Source organism: Crocodylus siamensis, chromosome 7 (genome assembly GCF_052110815.1).
Source record: "Crocodylus siamensis isolate JL-2025a chromosome 7, ASM5211081v1, whole genome shotgun sequence".
Classification (NCBI taxonomy): domain Eukaryota; kingdom Metazoa; phylum Chordata; order Crocodylia; family Crocodylidae; genus Crocodylus; species Crocodylus siamensis.
The window spans coordinates 27,282,240-27,291,944 of NC_143401.1; the positions used below are offsets into that span (position 1 = coordinate 27,282,240).

Below are 9,705 nucleotides of genomic sequence, written 5' to 3' on the forward strand. Positions count from 1 at the left end.
ATTTTTTCTTGAGTTCCCATATGCACTCATAAGCCAATACTAGAGTTGGTCAGGAAACAATTTTTTTTCCTCACAAAAGTTGACAAAAACAATCTTTTTCATTTATGTTAAAAAAAAAAAAAAGTAAAATGCCTAAATGAAAAGAAATCTGATTTCGCTGATTATCGTGATTTGGAATTCCATTCCCCTCCCCCCCACCTCCCCCATATGTCTCTTCGCAATGTCTTGATTTAACAATTACTATGGCATGACATTACGAACAGATCTGCTCCTCATCATTCTCCTCCTTCATTTTCACTAGGGGTGTGTTTTTAATATGAAAAAGGTGTGCTCTTAACTGGAGTGAACATCCTAATGGCAGTACAGAGTTTTCAAAGAGGTCGCAAGTCAAGGTAAACACTAACTCTTGTCAAACTCCGAACTGCTCTCCTTGCCTGCTTTCTCTCCAGTGTTGTTTATTTTGTATTTTTTCCCAACAGTATTTTGCCTGTTCTTCCAATAGAGCTGCTGAGCCACACTATCAGTCATGTTTTCAAGCAAAAGGGAGCAGAGGCATTCAGTAGGTGCTTCCTAGAAGACAGAAGTTGACTGTCAACCTATCCTGCCTCCCACAAGCTAGAAACAGATCTCCCTTGCAGGTAAAATGCCCTGAATTTGCATGCTGACTGCGAGTTGAAAGTGGTCAGTTTTCACTGTGTTTTCCTTCGCTGAAATCTTCTTCCAGCAAACTGGATGACAATTTTTGACATTCATTACAGTGGGTTTTTTTTAAGTTTGGTGTCAGTCAAACATTGATTTGGGTATTCCCCATCAGAAAATCTAACAGAAATGGCCATTTTCTATTCCAAAGCAGGCAGGACTGCAGAGCCATCTTTTGTTTGGCATGTAGGTATGCACCTTTGTTTAGAAATTGGCTCATTCCTATTGGCCTCTTTCAGTCAAACGTTCTAAACCCTGCGGTGATGTTCCTCTAAGTGGTTCCCTGAGTTTTGTAATGAATCATAAGTACTCCAGTATCTAGCAGGTTTGTTTCGCACTGTTGTACAAACCTCTTAGTCTCATGAAGTCCTACTTCGGTATCCACAGTAGTCATTTTTAAGGAGAAAGCTTTTTTTACAGTGGCTGAATTATACCATCTACGTGCCTGTTTAGCACTGGAAATAATCTGAAGCCATCAGGCATTCAAACATAATGTGCCCTAACTTTGTATGGTGACGACAATTGTGGGTTGGAGAGGGGCCTGAAGAAACAGGCTTCTTGCTAGTGGCTGACACTGAGCAGAAAAGACCTACTATTGGTGACAGCTAGGAAAGCTCTCTCAAGGCTCAAGAAATAAAGAACAGTAATTTTGATGCAAACAATTTGACTAGGGGTTTAGTCCTGGTTCCCTAAGAGTGTGTCCAAATGAGAGAGAGAGAGTTAATTATATCTGGTGCTGACAACACATAGTCTTGCACTTAAAGTGTAGACCTCAAAACTGCAAATGATAATCTGTTTCAGTTTGAAGCTGGGTTCCTACTCTGAAAGTGGAACCTCTTCTGGGATGCACACAGGTCTGCTGGTTTCCTGGGAAGCCATTATTCACCCTGAACTCTGGAGTAAACTGTGTTCTTTTATTCTATGCCAATGTTATCTTGGGATATCATTACACTGAATTAGAATACAAGGAAGAATTCTGTGAATTTCCCTTGATAAAATATATATTTCATATTTGTTTCTAGACTAAGTAGGAAACAATACAGGTTAAGAAAAAAAAGAAAAGGAAAAGCTGGCTTGTTACCCAAACTCTGGAATTAATTACTGTCAAATATTTGTTTGGGGAGAAAGATAGAAAAGTGAGTGTCTCTCCAGGAACCAAGAGAGCTAATCTCTTTTATTGACTGTTCTGTGTATACCAGACAGAGCCAAGGGAACAGTGCTCCCTAAAACAACCCCCTCAGTAAGATTAGAGGTGAAAACTGGTTGGTTTTCTTTTCTTGGCCCTTGAGACAATCACCGACATGAAGATGATGAATTTTGTCTAATACTTATTCAACACTGGGGCAGTGAAAATCATGTTTTCATCTATTGACTTTGGGAGAGCACCGCTAGCACTTTGGCTGGTAAGCTGCTTGGGATAGGGGTCACCCGGGTCTTATACTCATCTGGCCTCTAACAAATGGGACCTTTCACATTGTCTGGGTCTGCAGAAGACTGTTACAATGTCAATATTTAATCCTAGGAATGATCACCATTTTTGGAGGGAAAACTAAGGTGTGCTCTGGTGAGAAGGAATGGAGAAGCCAACATATCAAGCATGTTCCTTTTAGTCTAAGCATGACATTTTGAGTATGGCTTTATACAAACTGGGAAGGCAGCTAGGACCAGTGGAAAGGACACTGGACTTCGGGCCTGGTAGCTTGAGTTCTCTTAATTCTGTCTCTGAGCAGCTGGGTGACTCTGGCCTAGTTGCATCATTTCCCAGTGCCTCAGTTTCTTAAAATATAAAATGAGGGAAATTATGCCTCCTTTCTTCTGGGATCTCTTGAGGATCGATACAATGCAAGAGGGGATAAGTATTATCCCAGGCTATTCTCCTCCTCCTTACTTTGAGAACATGTAGCTCTATTTTAAGGGCCAGATTGTCTGAGAGGCTTTTTGGTATGGGACTTGAAGTTCCTAATCAGTCATTAGACTTTTAATCAGTGCCACCTCTCAGTGCATGATCAAACCCTCACTAATTCATTTTCAGGATCCACCACTTTTCCAGCCAGTAAGTATATATTATACTCAGAAGCAGATGCTTCTAAATTTTCAGTCATGGACTTAAATATACCATCAGATACAGGATGGTAGCAATTCAGGGATCTGCATTTTTATACTCTAATCTTTCTCATCATAAATAAGAGCAAAGTGCATGTTATCTAATGAATTTTATTTGTTAATCACTTGCATGTCTGGAATATTTCTCCCTCTTGGGTTATATGTATATAAATGAAAATATTGTTAGTGATTTCACAAAATGGTAATTCAGAATAATGGAGACTTAATCCTCTTTTCATTAGCAAACCACTTCAGGACATACACTGTAGCAAATTATGCTGCATTTTAAGTCTCTCTCAAGTGCTGTGCACTAGAAAAAAACATTAAACTATTTTTGCATTGATAAAAGTAATTGTGTAGCTAATTTGGATAAGCAGCATGCATTAGGCACAGCAAAGGAATCTCTTCTTTATGCGCCCTATCCATTCCACAGCTGCCAGATAGGATTGTTGTTTTTTTTTTCCTTTTAAAGAAAATCTGCCAGTCTGTCTGGCATTTGTTCCAGAGAGGGAGAATTGTCTACTGGCTTGAACAGGGCGGTGTCAGTTAGGAGCTCTTTCTTCTGCTCCCAACTCTTTGTATATTTCTCAGTTAGTGATCTGGGCCAGAATTTCCAAAAGTGACCACTAAACTCAACCACCTAAGCTGAGACATGCACCGCGTCTGATTTTTCAGAAACACTGGGCAGATGAAGCTCCCATTAAGTTCAACGGAAGTAGTGGGTTCAAAACACCATTGAAAATAAGGCCATTGGTCTCCCAACATTAGTGATCACTTGTAGAAATGCTAACCTTGAATTTCTTAAATCTCGGCTGCCATATATGTAACGAGATGAGTGGTGGTGGTGGGGGAGAGCAAAGCATCACTGAATCCTGAAGTTCTCATCTGTATGTTAATATTGTAGCTTTGTTTTTTCTAGTGCTGATTGTACTTTCTCCACAATTGCTTGAAGCCTTGGTGAGTTTCTGAAACCTTTTGAGATCAGTGAAAGAGAGGCTTCTTAATATTTGTGGTTGGCAATGCTGTAAAAATCTTATTGCTGCATTCAGAGATGCCAGAGCATTCACTCAGCCAGATTTACACCCAGAACTTAGGAGCTGAAACAAAGAAAACACTGATGCAAAGAGAAGGAAAGTATTTGCCCTCATCTGCCTTATACTATGTGGTAGGTTTTCCACTCCTTTAACTACTCTTGTGACTCATCTATTAGAGTGTTCGATTTCCTTTTTTCCAATCATCTCTTGAAGAATGGACAGTGGTACTGAGCACTATTTTATTAGTTTTCACACTAATTGCCAATATAGATGGAATACACCAACCCAAAGCTTCTTTGTTTGTGTTTGGAAGTCTTTTAGCCATAGCACTGTTTGGAGAACTTGGGTTCAGCTGATAATCCATTTTGACTCCAAAATTTTTTTCAGTCATGGCTTTTCTGTAAATCTTGCCTGTTTCCTCTGCTCCAATATAGATGACCTTGCATTTGGCTGTATTGAAATGCTTTGTGTTTGTTGGTGCCCCCTTTTCCAGAGTGACTTTGTGTCATTTTGTTTATGAAGATATCACTCTGTATCAAATCAGATGCCTTAGAAGTCCAAGTGTAGTGCATACACAGTGTTATTAATCAAACCTGTAATCTCAAAACACTGAGTTTCATTTCCTTCCTGTTGATGTTGTGATTGTGTTGCATTGTAGTGCTACAATACATGTATTAGCCTTACATATATATCCTCAATTAATTCTTTATTGGGTCCTCAATCAACTTTATTTTACCTCAGTTTTATATCAAGTAGCCTATAGTTCTCAGGTCACCCCCTGTTTACTTTTATTTTAATTTTTGGCATAATCTTTTCTCTTTTCTTGTCCTCTAGACTTTTCTCAGTGATCAAAATGTATTGAAAATCAATATTAATGGTTCACAGAGCTTCTTAGCCAGTTTGTTTAAAACTCTTTAGATGTAAGGTATTTGGACATGATTTAAAAATATCTAGCTTTAATAGCAGTTGTTAACATAAATGCAGTGTAACACAGAAGTTCAGTAGTATAGCTTAGAAGAGGACTTGGGCCTCCTGACTTCCAGTTCAATGCTCTATTCATGGAGTAACCTGCCCCCTGGCTGAAAAGCATATTCTGTCTGTCTGCCCCCTTCCTGTCTAGTCTTACTAGTTCCCTCCTGTCTCTAGAAGTCTACAGAAACGGTATTTAATTTTCCCTCGCTCTGTAAGTAAACTGTTTTCGAAGAGCAAAACAAACATAGGCTGATGTTGATAGACAACTAGTTCAAAATACTGAAGGCTGGTGACTCACATTCTCATGCCTTAGATTTAATAGACACAAGATACCTCTCATTTGATGCTTGTATGCTGTAAAGAAGGCCAAGTTTTGTTTCAGTTGGCACAGATCTGCCTGAATTCTGGTTCTGGCACTGCTCCTGACAGCTGCTCTGTCCGATTCCTCCCATGCCTCTCAAATGGAGGTGGTTCTTACCTATCTCAATGAAAGGCACTAGAAGAAAGAGTACTATGTTATTTTATTCTCCCCTCTCTAGTTTGCTAAAAGTTTAAAGAGGAGGCATTGCAAATTGATAGCTCAGTGCTGAGCTGTTGCACAAGAACCTTTACTTCAAAGTAATAAATGATCCCAAAACACTCAATGGGAGAAATTTAACACGTTTGAAGACTTGGTGAACCTAGACTTTGTATTAGCCCTCTAAGGACAGGTGACTTTCACCTTGTATGATCAGTATCAAACCCATTTATGGAGTGGCATGGAAATTTCTCTAGCAGGAAGAAGATAGCAATGTGACTGGGCGAACAAACAAATTAAATGTACCTATATAGTTCTGGTCAGCCCTTTTCTGTCAAGCGCATGGATTGGCATGTTACCAGCATTTAATTAAGTAGAAAGCAAACTACACAATATGTGCCTCTTCACCTAAACTGTAGTTCTGGGCATAGCTGTTTGGCAAACTATGTAGTAGACTATTCAGGGTTATCTAGCCAAGCTTTCCAAAAATGAGGTAATCAAATTCTGTTCACTTCACTCATGCAGGTAGTCCCCCTCTACTTGTGTAAATGAAGATGTTGGATGAAGGCAGGCTCAATGAAACAACACAGTGATGCATATTTATGCAATGACAATTTCAACTCTGACACTGGGACCAGATTTTTTTCAAACTCAAGGACTGATTCCACCTGCCTGTGTCATCTGATATAGTGAGCTCAGACTCATAAAAGCTCATGCTGTACATCTCTGATGTAGTTGGTCTATAAGGTGCATTCTGCCTGACTTGAATCTAAACATAGCTACCTACCTCTCAATAACTTGTGCAGATAATTCCTATTGACCTCAAGTCTATTCACATGATTCCATTTAAGTGTATACCTAAGGGTGTGCAAGGCTGTAGTCTGAGATGCTACAATTAGGTGCGGAGATGCATGTGTGTGTGTATGTGTGTGTGTGTGTGTGTGTGTGTGTGCACACATGTGTGCATATGCACATGCACGTTTAGGCAAAATAAGGCAACTAATAAAAATAGGCTTAATTCCAGAATTTTCAAGCACTTGCAAGTTCATTCATTTTTTATGGGTTGCAGGTGTTCAGAGTCCAGGCTACTCCTATTTAGATATTTAAATATGGAGACAGAGACCTAAATTCACCCAAGTATGAAAATAATTGGTTTCACATTGTAGGAATATGCATTCTGCATTGTCCCCATGTCAATGCCAGGCCAACGCACCGCACATGAAATCTGGGGCCCAGAATCACCTTTTGAGTAATTTAGGTTCAGAGTGTGTATTGATTTACCAGCATTTCATGCTAAAGTTACATGATGAGAATTAAAGTAAAAGTCCAGAAAAATGTTGGTGAAATGATTTCCATGCAGAAAAAGAACCCTGCTATCTACCATTCATGTCTACCTTCTCTTCTGAGGATGGCTAGAATACAGACTTTTTCCCCCTTAAATTTATTTGGGTATTTGTGGCCCTCTTAAGTATTGACAGTGACTGCAGTGGGTGAAATCTCAGCCCTGTTAGCTCCCATGTCATTGTAACTTGGAGCTTCTAATGTAACTCAACAATCTAATTAAAGAGAATTAAACAATATAGGAGCTAATTAAAGAAAGTGTGTGGGAGCAAGCAAAAACATAGAGAGGAAGCAAAATGTCTGAGATCAAGTAGACTGCACGGATAACAAATCTCTATGCGTACTGGAAAGGAAATTCAAAAGATACGGATCCAGTTTAGCAGGCTGGATGCATATAAGCACCCTTTCTATACTGAAGGGAGGAAGAATTACAGATGTAACAAGTTAAGTTTATTTCTTTTCAAATAGTGAAGTGTAACAGGGTGAGCTCGTTGAATTCCTAGATAACTTTCTGGTCTTTCCTTCCCAGCCAGTGGCTGGGAAGAAACTGTCCAATACTGCTCTTTTTGGGACACCAGTAATAATCCTTCTCGTTCAGTTAGCACATTTCATTTTGCTAAGCAGAGGGTGGTTATGCAGTCATGAGAGCCCTCATTTCAAAAGTCAGTGCACCTACTCTTTTGTGTACATTATTTTGAGAACCTAAGTAGTGCTTTGTTTTCTAGGCTCAGAGGTTATTCTTGCTGCAAAGTGCTTCACTTGAGCTAATTATTTGTACCATGTATTTCAAAAATAAAAATTTTGTTAGGTTAGGTTTCTTCATGAAGTCTATAGTGCACTGAAAACCACTGCTCCCTATTCTATCATCCTTATGCAATTCCTCTTGTACTGCACATGCTAGCAGCAGGATAGATGTAAATCAGGGTGATTTACATCATGATTTAAAGCAGAGTGGAATGCCTTGATTTAAATAATTGATTTAAACAACTTTTTTATGTACTTCATTAATTTTCTAAGGAGGAGCACATTCTTTTGGCTGATCAAAACAGGTAGTTTTACAACTAAATAGAGCTCTTACTTTAGATTTGGTGCGTCTTTGAGCTACTTTGGAGGGTAGGCTAATAACTATACACATTATTGAAGCAATTATATAACTTAATATTTTTAGATTTATATTAATGTATGTTAGAAAATGATGAATGACATTGCTTATTTACTAAATTACTTGTGTATTAGATGGCTTGTTTGTTAACTTTTTGCTCACTATTTGTGTGAAGCAGCTGCGTTAGGATGATAACTTGTGTTTAATTAATACAAACTGTTTTTACAAAGAAACCATCTTAGTATGCTTTAAACTAGAAAATGAAAACCCAATTTAAAAATCCTTTTCAACTGAAAAAGTCATTGATTTTTTTTTGAATCATTGTGCTCCCAAAAAGACTTATGTTTCTTGCAAGCCTGGTACTTCTTGAGCCCCGGAGAAGCAAGAAATTGACAAAGGTATCATGGTTTCTTTTTATATTTGATCAAGAATGTTGTGTATTTTGCAAAAAAAAAAAAAGATATGTACAAATATCTCCTGGGGGAAAATGCTCTGTGGGTGAAAAGCTAATTTCTTCATCTGCTAAGAAGCTGACAAAGAACTATAAGCTGTAAGCACATAACTAAAATCCTAGGATACTCACATGGTATAAAACAAAGAAAAATGTGGCCCTTATTTATAATCCTCCTCCAATATTTACCCAAAATTGTCACTTAATTCAGGTTCTTCATATTCTGCAGATGCCCTTATGTTTTGAAAGACTTTGGGGCTGTAAAATAGTTCATTTGATGCAGCTGTCCTTAAACAGTTTCAAGCAAGAAGGAATTGTAACCTTCTGTAATTATTTTCCAAATCTTCCTGCTGTGTATGTTCTAAACTAGCCAGCTATTTTGATGAATTTCTAAACCACGAATGACTTTTTAAAAATATATATTTACCCTCATTCTTCATTGTTGACTGAACTGGTTAATTTAAAACAGATTAAGCTGGGGTTTCATTAAATGTCCTGAGAGTGCCCATGAAACTTAAAACCAGTCTCATCTCAGAGAACTGTAATTGAATTGGAAAAGTCAGATTTAAGTGGAAGGACTATCAGAGAATGAAAAAAATATAGGGTAGGGGGATGTTTCTGATTTTAAGAAGACATCACAAATAAAGACTTAAAAAACAAATACATACAACTCTCCTCACTCCCCCCCGCCTCCAGCCCCTAAGCTAAAACACCCTTCCTCAAACTGTATTTTCTCTGATATTTTTAGATTATTCTGTCTCCGGGGTAAACAAAATTGTATTGTTAAAAAAAATCCCTTCTTATAAACTAATCTACAGAGTAGGATTTAAAAATTAAACTGTTTCCATCTTGCTCTTTCAAAATGATTTAGATTGTCACCTTCTTATGCCCTATGGCTGCATAAATTATTAAAGACCACAGTTATCTTGGAAGATTCGCCAGCTCTCAGTCCTTGCCATGGATTGTTAAGCTAGTTTTAAAAAGGAAGCATGGTAGTATAAGAAACACAGAACAAAGCTCATATGAGTTAGGCTTACCTGTAGGTTTAGACAGGTGCTGTAGATAGCTTGGATCTATGAAGTGTGGCAGGACGATAAAGAAAATCTTACCAACTTTGAAACTAGAATCTATTTTTAGGCTAGGATTTGCTGACTTTGACCTTGAATGCTACCCAGGGGAGAAACTTTACATCTGCTGGTAAAACTATTCCCTGATGTGACCTGAAACCTTAAACCTGGCAATCCAGTTACCTTGTTTGTGGCTTGAGTCAGATAATGTGACGTCTACATGTTGGCTGTAATGATAAATGAGAAGGCATCTTTTTATCCTCTGGTTCCCTCTTCAAACCTGATGCTGAGTTTATTTCTGCCTGTATGGTCGAAGCACTTCACAGCTGTTTCTAGTCATGATCTTCTCTAGTGGCTTTGTGCCTACAACAGAATTGACCACAGAAGCAGTGGTGGTCAGAGATTCATTCAGCACACAT

The 9,705-nt window shown here is 38.3% G+C and overlaps 1 protein-coding gene across 2 annotated transcripts in view; it reads right to left on the minus strand.

Annotated features, from left to right (window-relative positions):
• Positions 1–9,385, minus strand: part of DUSP29 (dual specificity phosphatase 29) — a 30,649-nt gene extending 21,264 nt beyond the window's left edge. The window contains exons 1-2 of one of the 2 annotated variants that reach the window (XM_090056630.1): positions 9,257–9,325; positions 3,594–3,774 (exon numbers count right to left, since the gene is read on the minus strand). The gene's annotated coding sequence lies outside the window, so the exon portion shown is untranslated. Of the gene's footprint in view, positions 1–3,593; positions 3,775–9,256 lie in introns of both variants that reach the window. The other variant, XM_090056629.1, reaches the window with a different exon arrangement.
• Positions 9,386–9,705: the final 320 nt, after the last annotated feature.